Here is a 7841-nt window from a genome sequence, read left to right as displayed (position 1 = left end):
CTGCTCAGGTGGTGCCCATTCCATCTGTGCACGATCCTGGTGTGAGCTGAATTTCCACATCCATGAAATGATGTGAAATCCACATGATCCAGCCTCTGATCAGCTGGCCCCGAGGCACTCCTGGAGCACAAAGCCCAGGCCAGGCCTAGGGAATCCTAAAAGCAAAAGCCTGGCTTGATCAAACCCTGTTGCACTTCAATCCTGGCTGCCTGCAGATCTCCCAAAAGAAAGTGCAGCCAACAAGACACTCATGGCCTGAGACAGACGAGGCCATCCCTGAACAAAGAGTTGGATACTGATGCAAAATTTAAAGAGAAGTAACTTTTCCTCAGCCCCAGCTGGATAAAAATCCACTGGCAGATGGGGCTTGGGCCAACCCCCTTTTTTCCCTTCAGCCCCTCCTATCACTGCAGCAAGTGAGGTGTTTTCACTGTGAGTCCCAGAGTTATGGCTGTTATTAAGTTGGAATATTTTTATGGACTCCTCCACTTTTAGAATATACAGGCGTGTTTACACACACAGCCCTTTTGCTTTAATTTAGTCCTCTCCTTCCCTGCACCCCATCAAGTGACTTCTAATAAATGACCGAATAAATGCATTCAGATAGTGCTGTAATGGAGAAAAATTCAGTGTCTAATGAAGAGATTGTTCCTACCCCAGGACTGTAAAGATGAATGATGGTGACTGTGGTTTGAAAACTCCTTTTAGTTTAAAATATTGCTCCTCTGTAAGGAAAAAAAGAAAGCACAAAGGGGAAAAAAAAACAAAACCCAAAACAATTCTGTATAGTTTTTAGCAGTCAGGATCTGCTTGCACACAAAACAGAAACTGTCGCAGCCAAAATTGCTTCATATATCATAGCCCAGCACCAGGCAGATAATGGCAAAGCCAGTTCTGATCAGGGAGTGATTATTGTTCCATGCTCCGAGCACTGATGTGCAGACAACTGACTGCAGCTTGATTTCCTTCAACTGGATTGATCTTTCCAGGCTGAAATTAAGAATGTGATCACCCTGATGAGGTGTTGACCTGAAGGAAAATTCCTAAAAGTAGCCAGTTCTTCCTCTCTTGCACTTAAATTTTCTGTTTGCAATAGGATTGTCTCTTTTCTGGGTGCTTAAAGGGAGGAAAAAAAGGCGTTTTGTCTTCCTGACCTGTTACTGACAGACATCAAATGATCTTAAGATCATCTTGTACCTGATAGAAATCTGTGGTCAGAACAGTTACCAGATTGCAGAAATAGGAAGCAGAACAGAGGGAATTGTGATGAGATCATTTAGTTTGGTGTCATTTTGCTCTCCCCCAGCTCATCCAACGTGATCCTGGAGCACCCACACTTTCCCAGGCTGTGTGTGTGTGTTTGCTGGTCCCACAGAATGTCCCTTTTCCCAACATTTTTGTCATTAGCAGTTTCAAAACAGGGACATTTCCCACTGGTACAGCACCAGCCAGACAGGATCTGCAGGGAAAACCACAGCACAAACAGTGGTAAGAGCAACAATTAAATTCTGTCCACTACAAGAGCAGTGGCCACCTCTCCTCCTTGTTTATTTTAGACTCTGAGAAAGGACAGAAAGTTGGGAGAACCCCAGGTTTGCCCACATTTGGCAGTTCCCATGTGCCTGTTATTAACATTTCACTGCTGAACAACAAGCCCCAAGCTGGGAAAGGCATTCAGTGGCCAAAGGATCCGAGGAGAAAGCAAATAACACAAGGAGAAAAGCCATGCACTGATGAATCCCCTGCTGCTAAGACAACAACAAGTCAAACTTCCACCTTTCATGGCTAAAGCAGCACATTAAAATTAATTGAATGAGCCTCAACTTCCATGAAAAGGATGTTCTGTGTCTGTTCATCTGAATCCTTGCTTCCCTCAGAGATGCCTTTTTTGTGTGTCATTAATCCAAATTCAGGCTGTAAATTCTCCTCGTTGTAAAGCACAGTGAGACACAGGCCTGGGATCTGCCAGAGTTTGTTATTGAGTTTGTAATATGCAATTGTGGCGATGATTATAATATCAGCAACTGGATTTCATCTGTCCCCACACATTGAAACAGGCAAGCTGAAATGAGCAGTGACAGGAAAATGGTCTTGTTTGCACATAAATCCTTTAATAACCAGCAATTTCAGAAAGAGAATAGTAGGAGAAAAAAGAAGTTGAAGGACAAAGAACTCACATATTAAATCCTACATTGAAGTTAAATCTTAAAAAAACGTATCATTAAGGCTTTCAACGTGCCTTGAAGAGTGGTGAAAGCAACCAAAAAGGGTTAATTTTCCCCTAAATCTCTCATCCAGCGACCACTATTTGCATGCCTTTAAAGGCAACCAGGAAATTACATTAATTTCTCTAATGTGTGCACTGCCATAAGTTCTTTTTTTAATTACAATGATCAAAATATTGCTTAAAATTAAAGGCAGCTGCATTTGTTTCTGACGGATATCATAATTGCAATTGTAAATTGGGAAATGTAATGTTTCCTGGTGCTGCTGTGAGTAATGGCTCTGAAATCATTATAGATAGGTAGATATAAATAAACCAGGAGATCTGTGAAAATAGAGCAAAAGCAAGCTAAAAGGGTAATTAGCTGAGCGAATGGGAACAGAGGAATCCGGTGCTCAAACAAAAAAAAAATCCAAATATTCAGAGGAGCTCTGTGACTGTATTTGTATCATGCTGGAAAAAAAATTCCATAAAGGGATAAAAAAAAAAAAAAAAAAAAGAAAGAAAAAGGATGAATTTGAACTCTGAAGGTTTTTGGGTTTTTTTGCTGTTTTTATCAATTCCTCCCTGTGAGTGAGAATGGCACAGAGCCTGATTCCTGTGGGTTTTTCCTACCCTTGGGCTTGACTCGGGGCATTGCTCATATCTTGTGCTGATCCCTGAGGAGCAGCAGGTGGAAAAGTGGATGGTCCTGGGGCTCTGAGGCTGCTGCTGCTGCTGAAAAGCCAAGTCCCATCTTTAAACCATCCCAGGGGAGGATCAGCTCCCTCTCTGCAGGGAATGTGAAGCCATTTTTGGGCTCCTTGCCCCAGGGTTGTCCCAACCCAGGATGATGCTGCAGGAGAGGGATGGAACTGTGGAAGAGCTAAAAATACTCAGGAAAAGCCCTGGAGCAGCCAGCAAGGTTCAGCTGAGTCCTTTTTGTGTGCCTAAAAGCCCTTCCAGAGCAGGAGCCATTTAGGGATGGGTGTAAATGCAGTGGATTTAGTTTTTAATCCCTTTAGTTTTTTTAGGGAAAAGAAAAATGAAGTTTTCTGGATCTGAGGCCCGGGCAGCTGGGAAATGGCCAGCTCAGCAGCGACATTTATCAGCAGGCCCCGAGATATAACAAGCAATCACACTCCAGCTGGTTTCCCATCAATAAGCAGGGATGGAATATTAGTAACTATTCCGTGGGATTCGGAAGGCAAACACTGAAAAAAAAAAAAAAAAGAAATAGAAAAAAAAAAGAGCAGTTGCAAACTGGAGAGCTCAGCCTGGATTCCCTGCTCTGCTAAACTCCCTTCTCCAACAGCTCCAGGTGGTGCTGCCATGCTGGGAATGGTGGACTGGACAGATGAGTCAGGGAGGAGAGAAACAGATGAAACAGATGGGAAAGGGGAGCAGTCAACAGCTGTACAAACCACTGGAACATCCCCAGATGGAGCAGCTGACCACGGGGCTGGAATTGTTCCTAGCAAAGGCAGGACACAGACATCCAACACTGGCTTGAGGATACTTCCTAGAGATAAAATTAGAGGCACAGGAAACAGAAGAAAACAATTAAAAAAATTCTTTAATTATTAATAATACTAAAAAAGATGTGGAGCTCTGGTGCTGTGGGACAGCCTGAACTTGGCTTTCAGTGTTGTGCCCACAAAATCTGCAAGCACAAGTAGAGCTGAAATCATTGAGTGTCTGCTGAAGAAATGCATGTCCTTGCATGTGTGAGAAGGCACTTTGAGCTTAATTGGACCTAAACCAAGCACCAGAATTTGACTATCCAGGCAAAACTCTGAGAAAAGTCAGTCCATCCCATAAAATTACCAAGAAACTCCTTCCCTCTGCTCTGGGTGAGAGCCTGGAGACTTCTCAGGCTTCATTAAAGCCATGGGGATCATTATTTTCCTTCTTCAGCTCGTGGAATCACCTCCTGAAAGGATCTTTTGGCAGCCAGGAACAAACCTAACAAGGACAGTGACCGATGGGAGGGCCTTTGTGGGTTCTATAAACACTATTGATTTTCACATTCACAGAGAAATGAATTAGATGCCAATTGTGTGTGAACTGAGCCCCTGTCTCCTGCACTGTGAGGACAGAACTGCAAAGCACTGGCTGCCCCCGAAAAAGGAGAGGTTGGGGAGGGAGGGAGAGCAGATGTGGGATTGGAAAGGTTGTCTCCAGTTTAGTCCCCTGCCATTGCCAGCCAGTGCCTTTGAAAAGGCCATTTCAGGCTGGTGTTAAACCATGAGGAAATGGGTTTAAACTCCAGGATCGTGCCTGGTTACTGCTTGATCTCAGACTTCCTTCCTAAAGGGGACCAGAAGAGGGAGAAAATGATGGGCACTGAGCAAATCCAGTGGAAAAGGGCCTCTCTCTGCTCCACAGGACTTTGCACTTGCACAAATCCAGCTGCATATTTATATCCTCATTCTTGACAGATGACAAAATAGACATGCAGGCATCATCTCTGTGCCAGTCACCAGGAGCTTACCCTTCCAGCCCTTCCAATCTACTGCTCCAGACAGTCCTGTGCCCCTGGGAGCTGCGGGGATGTGGAGGTCACAGGCACTGACAGGATGCTGTGACCCCAGAGCCGTGACAAATGACACAGCCCCGTGTCACAGAGCTCTGCCTCCTGCTCTGACCCATCATCACTGCCATGGAGAAGAGCTCAGAGCCGGGAGATGGGGGTGCTTTCATCTTCTGCAGGGCTGTAACAACTCTGAACCCTGTGTCTAACATCACTCAGCGTGACTGCCTAATTACAGTAATTAGGGAGCGTGCTAGGAACCTGTGCAGCGTGAGAAGGAGGGACTGCACGCAGGAGATGGATTCCCCGTGGCTCAGGTCCCTTGGGAAGTGATCCTGCTCATCCCTCCCAGCTCCTGGCCTCAGGGCTGGGAGCTGGCTCTGCTGAGGAACCCGAGGCAGGGCATGTGCACCTTCTCCTTGTTCCTTCTGCCCTCCTGTTCCCGAGTTTTCCTCTCCAAAATCAGTGACAGATGTCTCCTGGCTGCTCTTTAGGAGAAGGGCAGATGCTGGTTAATGAAAGAGGTGGCCCTGGGAGGGGAGGAGGTGACACCATCACCCCCAGGAGTGTGGAAGTGCTCATCACCTCCAGGTCTCTGAGAGTGCAGGTGGGGCCCCTCAGCTGGATAAACCCTCCTGGGCCTGGCCCACACCACTGCTATCACCCCAAAGGCATGGCCAGGATGGGCCTTCCAGCCCATGGCACTCAGAGGGAGTGGTTGGACACCCTCAAAGTCTCTCTGGAGAACATCTCCCACCTATTTCAGCCCCCTGAGCGCGTTGCCTTGGCTCAGGCAGAAAATCCTCTGTGTCCTGTGCTGGGAGCAGCTTCCAGAGGCTCAGGACAGCTCTGCAGCAGACGTGGAGCTGCATCTCCTGCTGAACAAACCTTTTCCCCCAGCACCAAGCACATCCTGCTGCACCTTGGATCACCTGCCTCCAGTCACACCTGAGCTGGAACAAACCCCATTTCACAGCAGCAGTGCTGACCTTTCCAGTCCTCCCGGGGTTCAGGGGCACCCCCTGCCTGCTGTCACACCCCTGCCGTGGCTGTCACACCCCTGCCGTGGCTGTCACACCCCTGTGGTGGCACACACGACTTTGGTCTCACTGTAGCAGGCGCTAAAGGGAGGCAGGGGTTGGAACCTGACCCCAGCCAGGACAGAAATAATCCTGACCCCACAACTTTGCGCCGGGGAAGAACCCTGCCTCTGACTTAATGAACCGTAAATTCCAGCGTAATGAGTTTTATGCTGAGGAGAATAATTAATGTAATTAGCACTGATATGAAAATGATGGCACTCGAGCCTGGATTACGAGGGGGAGGGGAGGCTGGGGGTGGGAGGAAGCTTGGAGAAAGTTCATTCCATCCATGGTGCTGTTCCGCCAGAGGAGCAGGGCTGGATGCATTCTTGGCAGCCTGTAAAACCTCACCTCCCATCTGCCATAAAGGGGAAGAAAATAGAGCATGACAGTAGAGGAAAAAAAAATAAAAAAATAAAATGATAGAGTTCAGCCTGCCCTGTTTGCAGCAGGGGATGGGAAATCTTCAGGGCAGCACTTTCCTTGGCTGGCCTTGAATTTGCAGCTCCCCTGCCCCACTCTGAGCATCCTCCACCCTCCATGGGGCCTATTTTTTTAATTTTAGAAGAAAATATATGGGTGATAAAAGAAATAGATTATAGAAAGTAAAGGTGATTAGATGGTAAAACAACAGCTTTTCACACTACATAAGAATCAATTGACTTATCCTATGTAAGTGCTTTGATAGGTTTGATATATTTCTATATTGATATATTTAGTGCAGTCCAAGAGCTGTATTTCAGTTTTATACATATGAACAGATCCATAAATTTCTAAACAACCATAAAATGACCCAGCAGGAAGTTTTCTGTCCTGACATGGCACTGATCTGACATTCAGCACTGGAGAAAGGGAGCACAAAGCTCAGTGCTGACCCTGACAGCCAGGAGGAAATAAGAAAGGAGCTGGGATGGATGTGTTTCCCAGCACCTCTGCTGGAGTGGGCAGCTTTCACCTGTGCAAGGCGTTTCTGGTGCCACACTGGGTGTTTGTGTGACTTTTCAGCTCACAGGGACCACGTTTAGGTGGGCATTGTTTGTGGGCAAATGTTTTATAAACTGCCATGCAGGAGGTAAATCCAGATGCTTTTCCCCTTTCTGGGAAGTAACCACAGTCCTGGGTGGAGATGGCAGGATCCAGAAATACAGGATGAACCTGTCTTTGTGCAGACTGAGGAGGGCATTGCCAGCCCTCTGCTCCCACCATCCTGTGTGATATCCTGGCCCTGAGGAGAATTGTGTCTCTCCTCGATATTTCTGAGAAACAGCCCAGAGAAACACTGGAGTTCTCAGCACAGTTGTGTCAGCTTCTCTCCCACAACCCAAGAAACTCCTCCCAGCAATAACCAGCTTTGGCTGCTGCTGCTGCAGGTGCATTCAGACCCTCCACCCTCCCTCCAGAAACCCCCCTGCCCCATCCCTCTGCCCCAAATCTGTGGCTAAATTTTTCCAAAAGGCTTTTATCCAGAGGCAGAGGCTCCATCCTTGTGCAGTGCAGCTTTGCTGTTAAGGAATATCCTGGGGCTTTTTGATTCTCAGGCTTAGTGCTAAAAAAAGCCATCCAGAAATGGTTTATTGGTCAATTGTGCCTGTTGGGGAACCTCCTGAGGAAGTTCTGAGTATTCAGCTGGCCTGGGCTCACACCCTGTTCCCCCAGTAGCACAGGTTCAGTGTCTCCCTGCCTCTGGAACCAGGATTGAGTGCCTGCACAAGGAAATCAGGCCACTGGCATCAGAAGTGGGCTGGAGAGGAGGAGGAGGAACCCCCCTTTTCTTTCCCTAAATAGCTGCTGGCCCCAAGGACTGGCTGTTTGTGACTGATTCTGTCCCACCCACGTGCAGGGGGAGGCTGGAGGAGGATTCCCAAACAAAGTGAAGTGACACTGGCATCTCTTGAGCACTGTAATTGCTCTGGGGGCAGAACTGGGGCAGGAAAGTGCAGCAGACATCGCCTTGGAGGTCACTGAACTCTTCTCTGCTTACCTTTGAGTCCTGTGTCCCCTGGGCTGCAGGCAGGGAGGGATG

The sequence above is a fragment of the Cyanistes caeruleus genome, chromosome 23, assembly GCF_971803275.1.
Source record: "Cyanistes caeruleus chromosome 23, bCyaCae1.hap1.1, whole genome shotgun sequence".
Lineage (NCBI taxonomy): Eukaryota > Metazoa > Chordata > Aves > Passeriformes > Paridae > Cyanistes > Cyanistes caeruleus.
The sequence above is the reverse complement of the archived record's forward strand: the minus strand, read 5'-3'. Positions refer to the sequence as shown.